The 21,660-nt window shown below is 42.8% G+C and overlaps 1 protein-coding gene across 3 annotated transcripts in view; it reads right to left on the bottom strand.

Moving 5' to 3' along the window:
* Window positions 1–21,660, bottom strand: part of LOC136864722 (dnaJ homolog subfamily B member 6-B) — a 346,776-nt gene that overhangs the window by 111,615 nt on the left and 213,501 nt on the right. The window lies entirely within an intron of this gene.

The raw sequence follows: 21,660 nt of genomic DNA, 5'->3' as shown, positions 1-21,660 counted from the left end.
TCCGAAGTTAAACAACATTGGGCGTGGTCAAGATTTGGACAGGTTGCCACACGCTGTTGGTGGAGGGTTTGGGAATGGAGGAGCGGAAAGGAACTGGGCACCCTACCATACGTAAACTCCGGCTCAGGCACACATCTGCGGAGGTTCGGACCTGCCTTAGGGCAGAACACACCCTTACCTTACCTAATAGGTGTGGAACTAGACAGTGCTAGTTTGAAATAGAGGAATGTGGAGACGGTTAGTCAATTCACAAAGGCTTTCAGACTGAACACTGAAAGGAACAACAGTCTATAATGATGTATGCAGTATTCAAACTCCAGTAAATACATTTCCATCCACCTGTCCAATTACTTATAACTACGAGGGTGAGTCAAAAAATAAGTCCCAAAACTGAATTGTGGCAAAAATAATCGAAGTAACTTTCTGACATTTATTCCACTTTTCCACATATTCACCCTGTACATTCAGCCAACGTGTAATCTCATAGATGACGGCATCATCTGTATCAAAATGGCGGCCACCCAAATGACTTTTAGGGGCCCAAACAGATGAAAATCAATCGTCACACGCCGGTCATTACGGATGAGTTGATCCACACGCTGCAATGTGGTTGCAGCTGACACCTCCGCAGGACGACCAGGACGCTCCCCATCTCTGATGCTTTTCCTTCCATGGTTAAACTTCTGGATCCAATTGAACAGAGCTTCCGTGAGAAATAGTTTTCATCATAGACGGGATGCATTTCGCGATGCACTTCTTCTGTGGACAGTCCTTTGGCCCACAAAAACGCACAACTGCACGCTGTTCACGTGTACAGTCGTGCAACGCATGTGCCATCGTGCACTAACAGCCTCTGACTAAGTGCCTGCGAGATGTCGTACTACAAGCATACATATGTGCCATCTGCTGGCAAAACTTGCGCGCGTAATTTCAAATGGTATAAGGCACACACATCTTTGCGACTTATTTATTGACTCACCCTCGTAAAACCTTTCAGTAAATATGTTCACGTAACTCAAAAACTTACAAATCACAAAACCTGGAAACATGAGAAAAAAATGAATGCAGAGCACCTCAGCGCCCACGAACATGGTTTCTCGTTTTTTATACTTCACTGAACTTTATTTTATACACTGACTGAGCAAATGTCATGGGACAGCGGAGCACTGATGCGCAGGTGTGTTGTCTGCGCACCACACGCCCCCTGTGCCAGCAGCAGTTGTATAGCAGACCTTGTGAGCAGTGGCTGTCCATGTGACAGACGTAACATGGAACGTCGTCGTGAACTGACACCGTTCGAACGGGGTATGGTGGTCTGTGCCCGACGGATGGGATGCGCGATTTCGGAAGTGGTGCGGGAATTCGAAATTCGGCTTCACACGATCAACCGTGTCCAGGGTGTATCGTGAATGGTTGAATGCGGGTGTCACCGTTCACAACAGACGAACGACCGGCCGTCCAGCCACCCTCGATGACCGTGACCGGCGACATCCGAGACGGATTGTCAATAGTGACAGACGGGCAACCGTGCAACAAATCACGGCTCAATTCAACACAGGCCGTGCTAGACACGTCTCCCAGTGGACAATCCGTAGGAACATGGGTTCTATGGGGTATGAGAGCCGGCGCCCCACACGGGTGCCACTGTTAACCCAACGTCATCGGGCACAACTACGCGCATTTGTCGCCAGTCACCAGGGATGGACACTGGAACAATGGCGTAACGTGATATGGTCGGACGAATCACGATTTCAACTGCACCATGGCGATGGGAGGCACCGTGTATGGCGCAGACAACATGAAGCGATGGATCCCGCCTGCCTCGAAGGTGTGGTCCAGGGCGCTGGTGTCTGTTATGGTCTGAGATGCATTTTCCTGGTATGGAATGGGCCCCCTAGTTGTTCTGGAAGAGACTTTGAATGGTACGCGGTATGTTGAGCTGCTCGGAGACCATCTCCATCCATTTTTGACCTTCCAGCGCCCAGACGGTTCTACGGTGTTTCAAGATGATAACGCGCCGCCACATCGCTCCCACGTCGCCCGGGAATGGTTCCAGGAACATGCAGCGGAGGTCCAACGACTGCCATGGCCACCCAAGAGCCCCGATATGAATTCCATCGAGCATATCTGAGATGTCCTGGAACGCAGGCTCCGTGCCATGGATCCTGCACCCACGATCAAACCAGTATTGGCGGCCACTCTGCAAACGATTTGGTGTCAGCTGCGTCCAGAGGACTACCAGGGACTTTTCGACTCGCTTCCACGGCGTCTCACTGCAGTTCGCAGGGCCAGGAGGAGGCCCCACACGCTATTAGGTGACTATCCCCTGACATTTGCTAAGTCAGTGTACTTCACATCAGGCTGCATGTGAGAAATTTTACACGCTTGAACTTCGGTAAATACGCAAAGTGTGTAGTTACAAACTGGTTAAACCTCCGGCACTCGCGCAAAACTTTGTAACAGGAACACTCGCGTGGGCTACATGCGTATTTTAATTTTTCATTTACTTAATTTACTCTCATGTATTTTATATCAAGGAATTAATTAATATTGGACTCTTAATACATTTTACTCAATTCAAGCTACTCTTCAAATTTATACGCTTATAATTCGATAATTCTTAAAATTATATAATTCCCTATCTTACGTATTTGAAAAAATAGTCTGAATTTGAGGACATGAAAGATGTTTGTGGGGAAACACAGAAAGAACACCACATGTGCACACATGAGGTGAAAGATACGGGCAGATTGTTCTTCTACGTCGCATACAATCTTCCTCGTTGGTCTGTCTACTCTGACCACACAAATAGCACCGGTCTACCTTCGTTACCTTGCTCTGGAAGCTCACACCTTATCCGAAAAAAAAAACCTACAGAATTTATTTAGAACTGGCTTTACGTCACACCGACACAGATAGGTCTTATGGCGACGATGGGACAGGAAAGGCCTAGGAATGGGAAGCCGTGGCCTTAAAGATACAGCCCCAGCATTTGACTGGCGTGAAAATGGGAAACCACTGAAAATCATTTTCAGCACTGTCGACAGTGGGGCTCGAACCCATTATCTCCAGGATACAAGCTCACAGCTGCGCGCCCCTAACCGCACGGCCAACTCGTCCGGTTAAGAAAATTACAAAAAAAAAGCAGGAAATTATACTTCATCTGTAGGCTTTTCATCTCTTTCACGCCCATGTTATATCTCTTCAATGTATATATTAGTGCAGGTCGTAACAAATTTCTCAACATTCTCATCTGGAAACAATTCTAAAATATTCCGTTTCCGTCTGCATCCCCTAGCTTCACCTTTATGCCATGGCAAGTGAAGAATGGTGCTCTGAGGTCCGAGTGTGAAGGTTCTGTTGTGCATTATACTTCCTCCATTTAAATGTTTCCTTCCCATAATAACTCATCACTATCACCCTGCTGGTCATCTGAGATCTGATGACCATCTTGACTGACATCGTCATTTACTTCCTCAGTATAATTAAGAACAGCGTACCTCTTCCGTAACACAGTCCTCTTATCCATCATCACTGCTGTCGCCTTGCACAGTACTATTGTCATTATTTTCGTCTAACCACTATGGGATAACATCCTCTTTACTAGCGCCAGACGCCGACGCATTAACTACTCGCGCGGGCTACATGAAATGTCAAATTAAAATTGACAACTGATAGTTCACAGCTAATAGGGCTACAAACTCGCAGAGTTACAGGCAACTTCTGCCGTCGAAACATTAATTTACATTAATCACTATCAAATTAGAATCCTACAGTGGAGATAAATAATGGCACACAATATTTATAAATTCTTACTGTATATGAAATTGCCCATAACATGATCTCATAATATATAAAAGTCGAATGATATTCATTTTAGCGTAGTCTTAATAAGAGGCCATCAACCAGCAACAAAAAGTCATTCTCAGGTGTTGCAAGACCATTGGACAAAAAGGTGTCCGGCTCCATGGCTAAATGGTTAGCGTGCTGGCCTTTGGTCACCGGGGTCCCGGGTTCGATTCCCGGCAGGGTCGGAAATTTTAACCATCATTAGTTAATTTCTCTGGCACGGGGACTGGGTGTATGTGTCATCATAATTTCGTCCTCATGAAGACGCGTAGGTCGCCTACGGGTGTCAAATCAAAAGACCTGCACCTGGCGAGCCGAACATGTCCTCGGACACTCACGGCACTAAAAGCCATACGCCATTTCATTTTTTTGGAGGGGCAAAAATACGTGGATTAAAAATCAATCAGCACAGCTTATTCATTTCTCCATATGCAAGTACATAGGGAGGGGAATCTAATAGTCAACGACTTACATTCCTAATGCGAAACAACCAAACCTTACGAGTGGAATAAGCTTTGGAAAAAGTTTGATGGTGCACCTCACGAGTTGTAAGTCAATCGTCATTCATTCGTTATTTTATAAGGGCGATCACCGAAGACACATGACATATGTTCAGGATTATATTCAAACTGTATATGTAGTTCCATCAAAGCTAACGCGTAAGGATTACGAACATTTCAAATAAATCGTTATCTTAGTTGTTCATTAAAAAAAAAAAAAAAAAGCGGAGTTGCGGAGAACAGCAACACCAACTCTGTTTCACCACTTTCTGTTTCAAGCCCACTAAGCATCGGAACACGGTATAGTTGAGGACAAAACATGACGACCTCAGTTCCTAGAAGCGAGCTGGAAGCCTGCTGTAAATCCCACCCTGCACCCTGCTGAGTTAATGATCTCTAAGTGATCCTTGTTTGTTTTGGAGAGGCTGCCAAACCACTTTCTTCCTCATTCTCTGTAGCATTTACCCTTTCTTCGTGTAGTGTGCAGTAGCCGATTTGGCAACTATGGCTGCAGCAGAGGTAGTAAATCCTATTAGTCGCTAATAGACACCGAGCTGCCGTTGGAAAGTAGTGGTGTGAGGCGAGGTCGTTATGATTTGTCACCAACTATACCGAATAGTGGGCGGGAAGGTGGGAGACTTATGACTCATTCTCACCTCGCAACGAGAAAGCAGAGGCCGGCTTTTTGACACGCGGTAAGGTAATGTGACGTAACATGACGTGACGTAGAAAGAGAACGGTAACGTCACTAGCAGGTCTAGTACGCGCTACTATCCTTCATGAGCACATTCCATAAAACACAGAACTTCGTCGCGATGTCCGGCTCCATGGCCTTTGGTCACACGGATCCCGGGTTCGATTCCCGGCAGGGTCGGAAATTTTAACCATCATTGGTTTATTTCGCTGGCACGGAGGCTGGGTGTATGTGCCTTCTTCATCACCATTTCCTCATCACGACGCTCAGGTCGCCTACGGGAGTCAAATCAAAAGACCTGCACCTGGCGAACCGAACATGTCCTCGGACACTCCCGGCACTAAAAGCCATACGCCATTATTATTATTATTATTATTATTATTCGTCGCGATAATACGTAAACGATGTGCTTTTAGCAAGGGTATCAATTTAAGCTAGAAAGTAAAAATCACGCCAGAGGAAGGTCTTCACGTCAGGGATTTGGGTGAATGGCGAAGTGTGAACGAAGCAGAGGTTTTTTTTTTTTTCCTTTCTGCTATTATAAGCTAGTGAAGCAATATCACTCCGAAATACATTACACGCTGTATTAATTTGTTTATATTGAACGAAAATGCTTCTCTTAATGAGTCGCTAGTAAAGAAAACGATCTGTACGAATTTTAATTTTCTTCGTAAACTGGGGGGGGGAGGGAGGGAGGGGATGACTTGATGGCCGGGTGGGATCGTTCACTAGCTCCTCACCGAGAAAGTCGCGGTTCGAACCACAGTCCATGGATATGGGACTTTTGAAATGAAAAGTCAGGTCCCTGAAATTCAGATTCCACGTAAAACTGGAGATCACACGGCTATGACTACGAAATCAACTAAGTGTAAAGCTAAAGTTTGCGTCCTTGTTTGATCGCTTCCATCTTAATAAATCAGTGTTTGTAGTTTCTCCAAGTACAGCATGGCTCCCTTTCCCTTGAATTATCGTACTGGTAGGGCAGATTAATTATGTTTTACAGTTTAATTCTACTTCGACGTACTTATATAGCCAGAAGCACGAAAACCCGTTCCATGTTAGGACTAAGAAGTCAAATGAGAGTGGACCACCGGTGTCGTACCAGATGCGACTGTGCCGCATGCGACCGCATGATCTGTAATCGTGCTGGATGCGACCCGTGTTGACAACCCAGTTTTAATTTAATAAGCTGTCATCATCCAAGATAAGGTAAGCTAAATCGAACAAGGAAAGGTTAGAAAATAGGCCAAACATTTATAGCACTCCTTACCGGGTTGGGAATGAAATTGTTCTTTGTTCTGTTCAAACAGCGAACTACTATAACCAAAATACCACGCACAACATTTAATTATGTACACTGAAGTATTCGTAGCTAAAAAAAAAACCACCAACGAAGTGGCTTTTAGTGCCGGGAGTGTCCGAGGACATTTTCCGATCGCCAGGTGCAGGTCTTTTGATTTGACGCTCGCAGGTGATCTGTGCGTCGAGATGAGGATGAATTGGTGATGAAGACGACAAATACACCCAGTCCCCGTGCCGGGAATCGAACCCCGGACCCCTGTAACTAAAGGCCAGCACGTTAACCATTTAAATACAGCCGATATAAATCTTGACGGAGAACAATCCCAACGACTGCAAGAAAGGTTTATAAACAGACCTAATAATTAATGAGTACATTTCTATGACGAAAGTTCCAATAACACACGCATACATTATATCGCACATAGAGGTAATATCTAAAACCAACTCAAGAACTCTTCATTGAAAACTAAATCAGTGTAATGTATAGTTTGGAATGCCACAGACATATTCCTCCCCAAGAGAAGACGTAGATGGGTCATAAATAATGCAAGAGATACTTAAGGCCAAAACTCTAAGAATGCGGGGGAAAATGTACAATCAGGAATTCTACACTGAATACTAGAATACCATAAGTTCAGTTATATTTTAACAAAGATAATAATAATAATAATAATAATAATAATAATAATAATAATAATGGCTTTACGTCCCACTAACCAATTTTACGGTTTTCGGAGACGCCGAGTAGCCTCCGTGGCTCAGGCGGCAGCGTGTCGGTCTCTCACCGCTGGGTTCCGTGGTTCAAATCCCGGTCACTCCAAGTGAGATTTGTGCTGGACAAAGCGGAGGCGGGACAGATTTTTCTCCGGGTACTCCGGTTTTCTGTCATCTTTCATTCCAGCAACACACTCCAATATTATTTCATTTGTCAATCAATCACTGCTCCAGAGGAGTGCGACAGGTCTCGGCAGCCGGAACAATTCCTGTCCTCGCCGCAAGATGGGGGCTTCATTCCATCCCTGACCCGGTCACTGACTGGAGAAAAGGTTGTAGGTTTTCATTTTCGGAGACGCCGAGATGCTGGAATTCAGTCCCGCATGAGTTCTTATAGGTGCCAGTAAATTACCGGCACGAGGCTGACGTATTTGAGCACCTTCAAATATCACCGAACTGAACCAGAATCGAACCTGCCAAGCAGGGGTCAGAAGGCCAGCGCTTCAACCGCCTGAGTCATTCAGCCCGGTGATTATATTTGTTTTAGTTACCTTATCTATAAACACAGTTCTCCGGGATCATGAAGTTCAGTCCCTGGATTTTCGGGAAACAAATGATAGAGCAGCATCTTCGTAAGCTGCTTTTGAGGAATTTACTGCGGGAACTGGTAGTTTTTTTTTACAACACGAAATTTTATCTTATAACATGCCTGGGAAAAGTCACCAAACAGGTTAGCTCAGTGCGTTACGGCATTGCCTGTTACGGCGGTGTCGTCCCATTTGCGATCACTCAGGTGAAATAAAATACTAATTTAATGTTGACGTGTTGAACATTGTCCCATTTGCGATCACTCTTATCAGTGAGAAAATGACGTAGGCTTGTTTCACACCTACCCGGCTGCCGGGTAACCAGTAGCCGGCTCCGGCAAAAATGGGAATCATTTTCACATATACCCGGCAAGAACACGGCAGCAGTTGTGTACACATCGCGGGTTGGAATGGATCGCAATAAATTACCATAGTTTGTGGTCTTGTATAGGCGTTTGAAGAAAAGGAGAAAAATAGACTGCTATGGGTGCATCCAGCCAATATGAGAAGAGACGAGGTTGGGGCATTCTTTATACTTTTTGAAGACTTAAGAAATGACAGTGAAAAATGTTTCAACTATTTTAGGATGAGTGTGCAAACTTTCTGTGTCAATTTCCGCCACAAGAACAAATACGTAATACACTAGAGCGTAAAAACAAGGAAACACAACACTCGAGAATACTGTAGACAGCTGCCGTGCTGGCTAGATGTGTAAACTTCCACTGACTCACAGCTCCCACTACCCTCCCAATCTGGTTTTGTTCGCCCGGCAGCCGGCCCGTACAGTGGGGGCTGCCGGCTTCCTACTACAATAGCACGGCAGCCGGGTGCCGTTTATACGGCAACGACTTTTACCGGGCAAGTGTGAAACGTCTCGTACACTTCTCGCCCTGACAACCGTGTACCCGGCACCGGTTACCCGGCAGCCGGGTAGGTGTGAAACTAGCCTTACAAACACGCAGGCTGCCGTGAGGGAATTCCCTACTGAAGGACTGGTACAGGGAGACAGCCGTCAAGTAACTGGCGAAAACTACATGCTAGGATTCTGATGTTGAAATTTTATGTTTAACGTTTGAGTCCGATACGTTAATATCGGGGCAGAGACTAAATAGGACTCTAATGAATCTTTTATGTGGGTGTAAAGGCGGCCAAATGAGTTTTAAAAAGCAGGACAAAAGGACGGCGTATTAAAACCTTTGAATTTTCTTTTAAATTTCAAAGCAAAGGAATTTTACTATGACACTTTGCTTCCTAGACAGTTTTACCTTTTTGAAGCAATTGTGGCTCATCTCCAACTCAGCAGTAAACTTACCGTACACTTTCTTATACAATAGGGGACACTTAAATTAATCCTAAAATAATGATGAAACTGTTCAAATATTCAAACTGACACGTTAAGTAAACCAAAACCATGGCGCAACAGCCCCGAGGGCCATGGCCTACCAAGCGACCGCTGCTCAGCCCAAAGCCCTGCAGATTATGAGGTGTCATACAGCCAGCACGACGAATACCCTCGGCCGTTATTCTTGGCTTTCAAGAATAAGGGCCGGTTTTACCACCTACTGGTAAAGTAGCGCGTAATTTGCCCTCCGCGTAAAAGGATGTTTCCGTCCGACCACTCCCAGGTAGCGCAATCGGCAGCATAAATCGTCGTTACCCGGCGCGTAATTTATCGGCCACTTCGAGGGCCCGATAAGACTTTACCTGCCGGGCAAATTCTGAGAGCTGAACATTAGCTGTCGAGATATTTGTAGATGTTAAAATTCGCAATGTTTGTTCCTTTACTCTTTGGATTTTGTGTATTCTGTGGTGGGGTGATAACATGTTTTGATTGTGAATAAAAGTTGTTTATGAATGTTGAAAACTGAATTAGTTGATACTAAAATAATGTGTATTTACGACATAATTCTATATATGGCGACCGTGACAGGACTTAACGTAGACTTCGTTGAGTTATAATTTGATAGCGAGTATAACTGTGTGTATATCCAGTATACCGTATCCTGTTGTTTACATTCGTACCGGTACATCGTAATTATGACGTCTATACAAGTAACTAAGAAAAGAGCTGTTATCCGCACATTGTTCACGAAAACTTGCAATGCTATAGACGAACTAGTGACGCAGAGGGATGCAGATTTACAATTAATAAGCGCGCGTTTACTAGTGCTCGAAGAGAGAAGAAACGAGTTATCGGACAGTCAGATTTGTGAAAACATCTGTGCTGAAACAAAGGAAGAGGAGATTGAAGAGGTGCTGATGGCAGAAATGGAGAAAGCAGAGGAGTATACCTTACGTTACCACAGCATTAAAGGTAAGGCCTCTGATTTGATCACAATGAATAGTGCTGCCCATGCTTCATCTAGTTGTGTTGGTGATCGTTCTGGAAACGAAATATCTCTTCGTCTACCGAAATTGGAATTAAATAAGTACGATGGGGAAATAGCCGGTTGGATATCATTCTGGTCACAGTTCTCACAAATTGACGAGAGTCAGTCGTTAAGTAGGGAGGAAACGTTTCAGTATTTGATTCAAGCTACGAAAGAAAATTCACGAGCACGCGCGGTTGTTATGAGTTTTCCTCCCTCAGGTGAAAATTACGGGAGGGCCATTCAAGCACTTAAAGACAGATTTGGGCGTAATGACCTCCTTATCGAGTATTATGTTCGGGAGCTACTAAGTTTGGTTTTGGAAAAGAAGACAGTCAAGATCAGTATTTTGTACGACAAACTAGAAACTCAGTTACGGGCACTGGAGGCATTAAATGTCTTCTCGGATAATTATGCCGCATTATTGTTTCCGCTAATACAATCGTGTCTGCCCACAGACATATTGATGGTGTGGCAACGTTCCAATGAACCCAATAGGACACTGCAGGAGCAAATGGATAACTTAATGTTGTTTTTGAAAAGAGAAGTAGAAGGGGAGGAGAGAGTCGCAATGGCAAATAATCAGTCCCTTTCCTATAGCCAGGCTAAGAATCCGGGGAAATCACATGATAAGGACAAGGTTAATTTTGCCTCTGCAATCGATCTTGCTACTCTCGGAATTGAATCTGACTCTCAGAAGTGTGTATTTTGTAAAGGAGTGCTTCATTATTCAACAGAATGCCTCCATGCACAAAAAATGTCACTTGAAGATAGGAAAGGGGTTCTGTTTAAAGTTAGGCGCTGTTTTTCTTGTACCAAAGCAGGCCATTCTGCGCAGCAATGTCGAGCACGGTGTGTTGTTTGTCGTGGGCGGCATGTGCCATTATTATGCCCCTCTGTTGAGAAGTACCAAGTGGAAGAGAAAGAATGTGTTGAGAGTAGCCATCCTGAGAGCAAACGAGAAGAGGTTTCCTTGTTCAATACTTCATCTGTTGATAACAATTTGACAGTTAGCTCCCAAACGGAGGTCTATCTACAGACTCTGCTAGTTTATGTAAAGAATGGTGACAAAATCAAGAAGGCCAGGGTACTGATAGACAGTGGATCCCAACGTTCGTACATTTCTAGTAGTTTGGCCGAAGAAATGAACTACTTTCCAATCGGGGAAGAAAACATTATACACTCTCTTTTTGGTGGTAAGCAAACAGGGGTAGTCAAGCGCAGATGCTATAAAGTGCACTTACTCAGCTTATGTAATGACTCTGCATGCAACTTCATGGCGCTAGACCAGAGAACAATTACAGCTGCGGTTCCATCAGTAGAAGTCAGGGAGGAAGTGAGGGAAGAGTTGCTGAGAGAACACATTCCAATGTACAGAGATTCTAGGGCTCCGATTGACATCTTGATAGGTTCTGACATCGCGGGAAAATTGTGGACGGGCAACATGAAGACTCTACCTTCTGGTCTGGTTGCCATTGAAACCCGTTTAGGATGGACGGTAACGGGGAAGAAGGAAGTATGCACCATAGGAAAAAACGATCTAGCTCGTCATGCAAGTATTGCGAATACAGTCACTGCACTCAGTATTACTCAACTACCTGTATCTGATCTATGGAAAATGGAGACCATTGGGATCACCGATCCAGTACAGAATGCAACAAAGGAGGAGAAGAGGATGTCAGCACTCAGATATTTCAAAAATACGGTTAATTTTGTAGATGGCAGGTATGAGGTACGTCTTCCATGGAGGAGAGGTGCTCCAGACCTTCCAACCAATAGAGAGATTGCAGAAGGCAGATTAGTTCGAATGACCCGAAAATTAAAGGCAAAGCGTGGGCTCTACGAAGAATATGATACCATCTTACAAGACTGGGTGAAAGAAGGCATTGTCGAAGGTGCAATGGATCTATCTACAGGACACTACCTTCCTCACCGCCCGGTACTGAAGGAAACTAGTGCAACTACGAAAGTGCGTCCCGTATTCGATGCGTCGGCGAAAGAGAGGTTTCCCGTCACTGAACGACTGCCTTGAAGAAGGACCGAACCTCGTTGAAATCATACCAGAATTGCTCTTGAGGTTTCGACAACGGAGGATAGGTATCACAGCTGATATAAAAAAGGCATTTTTGCAGATAACAATACACCCAGACGAGAGAGACTACTTGAAGTTCTTGTGGTATGAAGATAATGAGAAAGACCTACGAGTCCTCCGTCATGTCAGAGTGGTATTAGGTGTCACCAGTAGTCCGTTTCTTCTTGGAGCAGTTATTGGGTACACCTAGAAAAATGTGTGGAATCAACTGATCCAAAGGAGGCAAAAATCGCGGCATCGTTTAAGAATAATTTTTATGTTGATAATCTAGTGACAAGCCTCGACCGAGCAGAAGAAGTAGAGGAATTCGTTTATCTTTCGAGGACCATTATGGCGAGGGCCGGGTTCGACCTTCGAGGGTGGGAGTGGACTGGAGACAACTCTCCCCAGGAGTCTACACTGCTTGGCATTAGGTGGAATCATCGAGATGACACTTTGAAGATCAATATGGATTGGTGGGAGAAATCGTGGGAAATGGAAAATCTGACAAAAAGGACTGTTCTTTCAATAGTTCACCGCATTTTTGATCCGATTGGACTAACCGTTCCAGTAACGATAAGGTTGAAAATGTTAATTGAAGAGTTATGGACCAGAAAGTTAGGATGGGACGACCCTATTGACAAAGATACTCGACGACAATTTGAGAGGTGGTTGAAGGACCTGCCTCACCTAAGAGAAATTGGAATGATGCGCCACCTCGGCAGCGAGGAGGATATCTCACTGCATGTATTCTGTGATGGAAGTCAGAATGCATATGGCAGCTGTTGTCTTTATCAGGAGTGGTTACCAGGGAGAGGTACACATTCGGTTAGCGGTAGCCAAAGCAAGAGTAACACCGCTTAAGCGCCTGACCATTCCTCAAGTGGAATTATTAGGAACTCTTATTGGAGCTCGTCTACTGAAATCAGTTCGAGAAAGTCTAGATTGGAAAGAAGTCCCTGTTCATTGTTGGACCGATTCAAGCACTGTGCTAGCCTGGATTCTTGGCAATGAAGACAAGACTGTGTTTGTTAGGAATCGAGTGAAGGACATAAGGGAACTCACTGATGTACGAAGCTGGAGACACATACCAGGTGAATTGAACCCCGCAGATCTGCCCTCAAGAGGATGTACTGTCGCGCAACTGCTCGAATCCGAATGGTGGAAAGGGCCTAAGTGGCTTGCTGAAGGAGAAGAAAACTGGCCTTTGGCAAGAATTGAGCATCTCATTCCAGGGCGAGATGGAAGAGTCCGGGTGGTTCAACTGAAGACTAGCAGTGGTACCGTTGTGCGTCCTCTACAGAGAGTGTACCCCTTAGAGGTTCACTCTAGCATCGAGAGTTGCCAAACAAAAGCCCAGCTCAAGGAAGAGGTTTTTTCTAAATCCCCTGAAGAATTAAGAACAAGAGCAGGAAGAAATGTGGTTCCTCCTAAAAGACTAAATCTTTGATTTCATGAGGCCGGGGAGAGAGAATCCACTTGGCATCCATTGTTCAGTTGCCCTCAATGCTTTGATAATTTCCAATTTTGAGAAAATTGTAAATTAGGTGGGAGTATGTCGAGATATTTGTAGATGATAAAATTCGCAATGTTTGTTCCTTTACTCTTTGGATTTTGTGTATTCTGTGGTGGGGTGATAACATGTTTTGATTGTGAATAAAAGTTGTTTATGAATGTTGAAAACTGAATTAGTTGATACTAAAATAATGTGTATTTACGACATAATTCTATATTAGCTGTATTTCTGGTGATATGTAACTCAAATTAGCTTAGTATACTGAAAAAAGCAGTATACTGTAACAGTGATCGATATTGTATTGCAGGATTTTGAACATTAATGCTTCCTTTTAGTTGCAACGGTCACACCAGCCTCTTTCATCGGCAGCGCAGGGAACACATTTTATACGTCAAGCTTTCGTAAAGAAACTCTAAAAGGATATAAAATCAAAATCTATTTGGAAATCATTTCATATGGGCTTTAATTTTCTACTTTTTCAGTTTTCGGACACGAGATATATATTACTGTATGTATCCTTACCTAACTTAAGCGTTTTCGTAGCGTAATGGTTAACACGCTCGCTTCGTAATACGAAGTGTGAAGGTTCGAGTCTTTATTATGACGAATCTTTTTTAATTCCATTATTAGCGTTGTGTTAATCTGTATACCTCTTTTCATACGTTCTTATCACAATATTATGTCTATTAGGAAAATTGCTTTATATGTATGCTACTTATAGCAAGTGACGTTATGATTAATAGCACATAGGACTGTCGCCCAGGTAGCAGATTCCCTATTGGTTGTTTACATAGTCTTGTAAATTATTTCGAAGAAATTGGAAACTATTCCATTCCAGAATTCCTCTTCCTATGAATGGATATTTATCCCGATTAGTTCTTTACATTTACAGTACCGGTACCTTCCAACTTTATCTTCATAAAGTTAAAATGAAATGCTTTATCAATAAATGGAAGCATCTGGAACTAAACGAGGTCACAGAACTAGTTCCAAATAGAGCATCGCGGAGATACTTAATCAATTCACAGAAGCCTGCAGATAGAATGCACAAAGGCAATAAGTCCGTAAAGAAGATGTGTGTGTATATACGTATATGGAAGCGCGTAAAAGAGAGTTAAGAACAACGGCAGGGAACGAAAATACATTTTAACATTTAAATTAGAAATACGATGAAAATCTGCGTACCTTCTATTACGGAACGAGCGACTTGACCAATCTACTACGAGAATACTTTTCAAAAACGCAGCCTTACATGACAGGTTATAACTGGCGTAAGAAAATGTAATCTCGAGATTTGAATCCCAATTAGGTATTGATATTGAAGATCATAGATTAAAATCACGAAAGCTTGACATGAATCGTTGTCCATAACTCTTAAGACTCCCCTTATTAGGCTTTTAGGTGATAATCAGCAGACGCAAGCACAGGGAAATAAGACAATCGAAATGGGTTTCATGCATCTGACGATAGATAGCACCACACTCGAAAGCGAGAAATCGCTGAAAATCAGTCTAGCCAACTTCGTATATCGGTGTCTAGCTCCGGGTAGCTACCTAGCGCTTGCGCGGAGGTGGTTGGACGCCGATTTACACCTCCAGATAGTTTACCTCCCGGGCAGCTGCCAGCCACTTTACCAGCAGATGGTAGAACCGGCCCTAAGACGTTAAGTAAACAGCTGCTCAAAATATAATTAGTCTACTTTCACCTATCTGTATGTATGTGCACCACTTAGGGCCGGTTCTACCACCTACTGGTAAAGTAGCGCGTAATTTGCCCTCCGCGTAAAAGGATGTTTCCGTTCGACCACCCCCAGGTAGCGCTATCGGCAGCATAAATCGTAGTTACCCGGCGCGTAATTTATCGGCCACTTCGAGGGCCCGATAAGACTTTACCTGCCGGGCAAGTTTTGGGAGTTGAACATTATTAGCTGTATTTCTGGTGACATACAACTTAAATTAGCTTAGTATACTGAAAAAAGCATGATTCTGTAACAGTGGCCGATATTGTATTGCAGGATCTTGAACATTAATGCTTCCCTTGTGTTGCAACGGTCACACACCAGCCTCTCGCATCGGTAGCTTAGGGAACACATTTTATAAGCTTTCGTAAAGAAACTTTAAAAGGATATAAAATCAAAATCTATTTGAAAATAATTTCAAATGGGCTTTAATTTTCTACTTTTTCAGTTTTCAGACACGAGGTATAACTTAATGTATGTAACCTAAATGTTCAAGTGTTCTCGTAGCATAATGGCGAACACGCTCACTTCGTAATACGAGGTATGCAGGTTCGAGTCTTTATTATGACGAATCTTTTTTATTTCCATTATTAGCGTTGTGTTAGCAAAAAGATGGGATATAGACAAGTTGAAAGAAAAGAGTGTGAGGGATGTTGCACAAGGACTAAATGAAAAGGCTGAAGGAAACACTATAGATGAAGAGCGGAGAGTCATGAAAAATGAAGTCAGTAGGGCTGCTGAAGAAATGTCAGGAAGGAAGAAAAGATCAACTAAGAATCAGTGGATAACTCTGATAACTCAGGAGATAATAGACCTGATTGATGAACGACGAAAATACAAGAATGCTAGAAATGAAGAGGGCAGAAAAGAATACAGGCGATTAAAGAATCAAGTGGATAGAAAGTGCAAGGTAGCTAAGGAAGAATGGCTGAAGGAGAAGTGCAAGGATGTCGAAGGCTGTATGGTCCTGGGAAAGGTAGATGCTGCATACAGGAAAATCAAGGAAACCTTTGGAGAAACGAAATCTAGGTGTATGAATATTAAGAGCTCAGATGGAAAGCCACGTCTAGGGAAAGAAGACTAAGCAGAAAGATGGCAGGAGCATATCCAACAGTTGTATCAAGGAAAAGATTTAGATAATTTGGTTCTGGAACATGAAGAGGCTGTTGATGCTGATGAAATGGGAGACCCAATTTTGAGGTCGGAGTTTGACAGAGCTGTGAGTGACCTCAATAGGAACAAGGCACCTGGAATTGATGACATTCCCTCTGAATTACTGACTGCCTTAGGAGAAACCAGCATGGCAAGGTTATTTCATTTAGGGCCGGTTCTACCATCTGCTGGTAAAGTGGCTGGCATCTGCCCGGGAGGTAAACTGCCTGGGGGTGTAAAGCAGCTGGTACTTTGCGTTGCGTGCAACCACCTCCGCGCAAGCGCTGGGTAGCTACCAGGAGCTAGACACCGATATACGGAGTTGGCTAGACTGATTTTCAACGACTTCTCGCTTTCGAGTGTGCTGCTATCTATCGTCAGATGTATGAAGCTCATTTCGATTGTTATTTCCCTGTGCTTGCATCTGTTGATTATCTTCAAAAAGCCGAATAAGGGGAGTCTTAAGAGTTATGGACAACGATTTATGTCAAACTTTCGTGATTTTATTCTATGAGCTTCAAAATCAATACCTAATTGGGATTAAAATCTCGAGATTATATTTTCTTATGCCAGTTATAACCTGTCATGTCAGGCAGCGTTTTTGGAAAGTATTCTCTTAGTAGACTGGTCAAGTCGCTCGCTGCGTAATCGAAGGTACGCAGGTTTTCATCGTATTTCTAATTTACATTTAAAAATATTTTCGTTCCCTGCCGTTGTTCTTAACTCTTTTTCACGCGCTTCCATCTTCCTTACGGACTTAATGCCTTTGAACATTATACCTGCAGGCTTCTGTGAATTGATTAAGTATCTCCACGATGCTCTATTTGCAACTAGCTCTGTGACCTCGTTTAGTTCCACATGCTTCCATTTATTTATAATGCATTTCATTCTAATGTTTATGAAGATAAAGTTGGAAGGTGCGGTACCGTACTGTTAAAGAACTAATCGGGGTAAATATCCATCATAGGAAGAGGAATTCGGGAATGGAATAGTTTCAAATTCTTCGAAATAATTTACAAGAAGACTATGTAAACAACTGATAGGGAACCTGCTACCTGGGCGACAGTCTTATACGTTATGCTATATTAATCGTATCATCACTGTCTATAAGTAGCACACATATAAAGTATTTTCCTAGTAGACATAATATTGTGATTAAAGATTTCAATGAAATATGTTATTAACAAAAGAACGTATGAAAACAGGCATACAGATTAATACAACGCTAATAATGAGGAAAAAAAGGATTCGTCATAATGAAGACTCGAACCTGTAAACCTCGTATTATGAACTGTGCGCGTTAGCCATTACGCTACGAGGTACCTCGAGATAATATGGCTACATAGCAACAAGTTATACCTGGAGTTTGAAAACTGAAAAAGTATAACGCTAAATCTCATTTGAAATTATTTCCAAATAGGTTTCGATTTTATATCCTTTTAGAGTTTATTTGCGAAAGCTTGACGTGTAAAATGTGTTCCCTACACTATCAATGCGAGAGGCTGGTGTGACCGTTGCAACTCTAAGGAAGCATTAATGTTCAAAATCCTGCAATACAATATCGATCACTGTTACAGTATAATGCTTTTTACAATATACTAAGCTAATTTCAGTTGTATGCCACCAGAAATACAGCTAATAATGTTCAGCTCTCAAAACTTGCCCGGCAGGTAAAGTCTTATCGGGTACTCGAAGTGGCCAATAAATTACGCGCCGGGTAACGACGATTTATGCTGCCGATATCGCTACCTGGGAGTGGTCGAACGGAAACAGCCTTTTACGCGGAGGGCAAATTACGCGCTACTTTACCAGTAGGTGGTAGAACCGGCCCTTAGTGTGCAAGATGTATGAGACAGGAGAGGTCCCAACCGATTTTCGGAAGAATGTTATACCTATTCCCAAGAAAGCCGGTGCTGACAAGTGTGAAAACTACCGCACTATTAGTTTAGTATCTCATGCCTGCAAAATTGTAACACGTATTATTTACAGAAGAATGGAAAAACAAGTTGAAGCTGAGTTGGGAGAAGATCAATTTGGCTTCAGAAGAAATGTAGGAACACGCGAAGCAATCCTGACTTTACGTCTGATCTTAGAGGATCGAATCAAGAAGGACAAGCCCACGTACATGGCATTCGTAGATCTAGAAAAGGCATTCGATAATGTTGATTGGACCAAGCTATTTATGATTCTGAAGATGATAGGGATCAGATACCGAGAACGAAGAATTATCTACAATCTGTATAAAAATCAGTCTGCAGTGATAAGAATCGAGGGCTTTGAAAAAGAAGCAGCAATCCAGAAAGGAGTGAGACAAGGCTGCAGTTTGTCCCCTCTCCTTTTCAATGTTTACATAGAACAGGCAGTAAAGGAAATCAAAGAGAAATTTGGAAAGGGAATCACAGTCCAAGGAGAGGAAATCAAAACCTTGAGATTTGCCGATGATATAGTTATTTTATCTGAGACTGCAGAAGATCTCGAGAAGTTGTTGAATGGTATGGACGAAGTCTTGGGTAAGGAGTACAAGATGAAAATAAATAAGTCCAAAACAAAAGTAATGGAGTGCAGTCGAACGAAGTCAGGTGATCCAGGAAATATTAGATTAGGAAATGAAGTCTTAAAGAAAGTAGATGAATATTGTTACTTGGGTAGTAAAATAACTAACGATGGCAGAAGTAAGGACATAAAATGCAGACTAGCACAATCAAGGAAGAGCTTTAAGAAAAGTAATTTGCTCACTTCAAACATTGATATCGGAATTAGAAAGATGTTTTTGAAGACTTTTGTGTAGAGCGTGGTATTGTATGGAAGTGAAACATGGACGATAACTAGCTCAGAAAGAAAGAGAATAGAAGCTTTTGAAATGTGGTGTTACAGAAGAATGCTGAAGGTGAGATGGAGAGAGATCGAATCACGAATGAAGAGATACTGAATCGAATTGGTGAGAGGAGTTCGATTTGGCTAAATTTGACGAGAAGAAGAGATAGAATGATAGGACACATCTTAAGACACCCAGGACTTGTTCAGTTGGTTTTTGAAGGAAGTGTAGGTGGTAAGAACGGTAGGGGTAGATCAAGGTATGAATATGACAAGCAGATTAGAGCAGATGTAGGATGCAATAGTTACGTAGAAATGAAAAGGTTAGCACAGGATAGGGTGGCATGGAGTGCTGCATCAAACTAGTCTATGGGCTGATGACTCAACCAACAGCGTTGTGTTAATCTGTATGCCTCTTTTCATACGTTCTTTTGTTAATATATTTCACTGAAATATTTAATTACAATATTATGTCTACTAGGAAATTGCTTTGTATGTATGCTACTTATAGAAAGTGATGTTATGATTAATAGCACATAGGACTGTCGCCCAGATAGCAGATTCCCTATTAGTTGTTTACATAGTCTTCTTGTAAATTATTTCGAAGAAATTGGAAACTATTCCATTCCCGAATTCTTCCTATGAATGGATATTTATCCCGATTAGTACTTAACATTTACAGTGCCTTCCAACTTTATCTTCATAAAGTTAAACGATAGAATGAAATGCTTTATCAATAAATGGAAGCATGTGGAACTAAACGAAGTCACAGAACTAGCTGCAAATAGAGCATCGTGGAGATACTTAATCAATTCACAGAAGCCTGCAGATAGAATGCTCAAAGGCAATAAGTCCGTAAAGAAGATTGTGTGTGTGTGTGTGTGTGTGTGTGTGTGTGTAGGCCTACGTATATGGAAGCGCGTAAAAGAGTTAAGAACAACGGCAGGGAACGAAAATACATTTTAAAATGTTAATTAGAAATACGATGAAAACCTGCGTACCTTCTATTACGGAGCGAGCGACTTGACCAATCTACTACGAGAATACTTTTCAAAAACGCTGCCTTACACGACAGGTTATAACGGGCGTAAGAAAATGCAATCTCGAGGATTTTAATCCCAATTAGCTATTGATATTGAAGATCATAGATTAAAATCACGAAAGCTTGACATAAATCGTTGTCCATAACTCTTAAGACTCCCCTTTTTAGGCTTTTTGGTGATAATCAGCAAACGCATGCACAGGGAAATAAGACAATCCAATTAGTTTCATGCATCTGACGATAGATAGCACCACACTCGAAAGCGAGAAGTCGCTGAAAATCAGTCTAGCCAACTTCGTATATCGGTGTCTAGCTCCAGGTAGCTACCTAGCGCTTGCGCGGAGGTGGTTGGACGCAAGCCAAAGTACCAGCCGATTTACACCTCCAGGTAGTTTACCTCCCGGGCAGCTGCCAGCCACTTTACCAGCGGATGGTAGAACCGGCCCTTGGTCTCGTTTCGTAATACGGGGTCGAGGATTAGATGAGATGAATTTATACGGCATGTTTCCACGGCCGGATGCCCTTCTGGCACCAACCTCGGTTGAAAAGCTGATGAAGAGGAAATGTGTTATGGTGAATAAAATTGGGTAAAGAGGTGAGAGGAAACGGCTGTGGATCATGGATAAGAATTGCCCCGGCATTTTCCTGCAAGTGAAAATAACGACACCACAGAAGACCATTCTCAGGACAGCTGACGATGGGGTTCAAACGTACGCGGCTCCATAGCCGAACACGCGCGGCCACTCAGACTACATAAATAAAATTATAATTTTGTCCATAACGCTCGAAATGTGTACAAAATTCCAAAAGTTAATCTCAATAAAATGTTTAGATTAAACTAATTTTAAGAAATAATTCTATAACGATAGTGCGACAAGATCTGAGTGCCTTCTTCGTAAATAGGCACCTCAACTGTTTTGGGGTGAGCCTGTCTTCTTGTCTTTCACCAGCTTCGGTCGAGTAACGCACGGACGCCGCGCCGTGGACCTGCACGGGTAACCGTACAATGTCTTCAATTGAAGACCTTGTGGCTCGTTTGGTATTAGTCAAGTTTCAGAACGTAAGAGATCGTCATAGAAAACTTTCAAACATCAGAATCTTCTTCGTACCTATCAGTAATCCTTGCTAATCTTCCATCCAACTCGCTATTCACCCTTTTCCTTTTCGCTCCTTCGAAATTCAAGCCCGTCTTCAGATTCTTATGATTGAATTTCTCAGCTTCAGATTTTAATTACTTTATGAAGTCGTTCACTCTGGGATGTGGTCTTCTAATCCGACTGTTCAGTTTATGATTCCATCCTTCAATAGGATT

The sequence above is a fragment of the Anabrus simplex genome, chromosome 2 (assembly GCF_040414725.1).
Source record: "Anabrus simplex isolate iqAnaSimp1 chromosome 2, ASM4041472v1, whole genome shotgun sequence".
NCBI lineage: Eukaryota > Metazoa > Arthropoda > Insecta > Orthoptera > Tettigoniidae > Anabrus > Anabrus simplex.
Note: the sequence above shows the minus strand (reverse complement) of the source record. Positions and strands in the feature narration are given on the sequence as shown.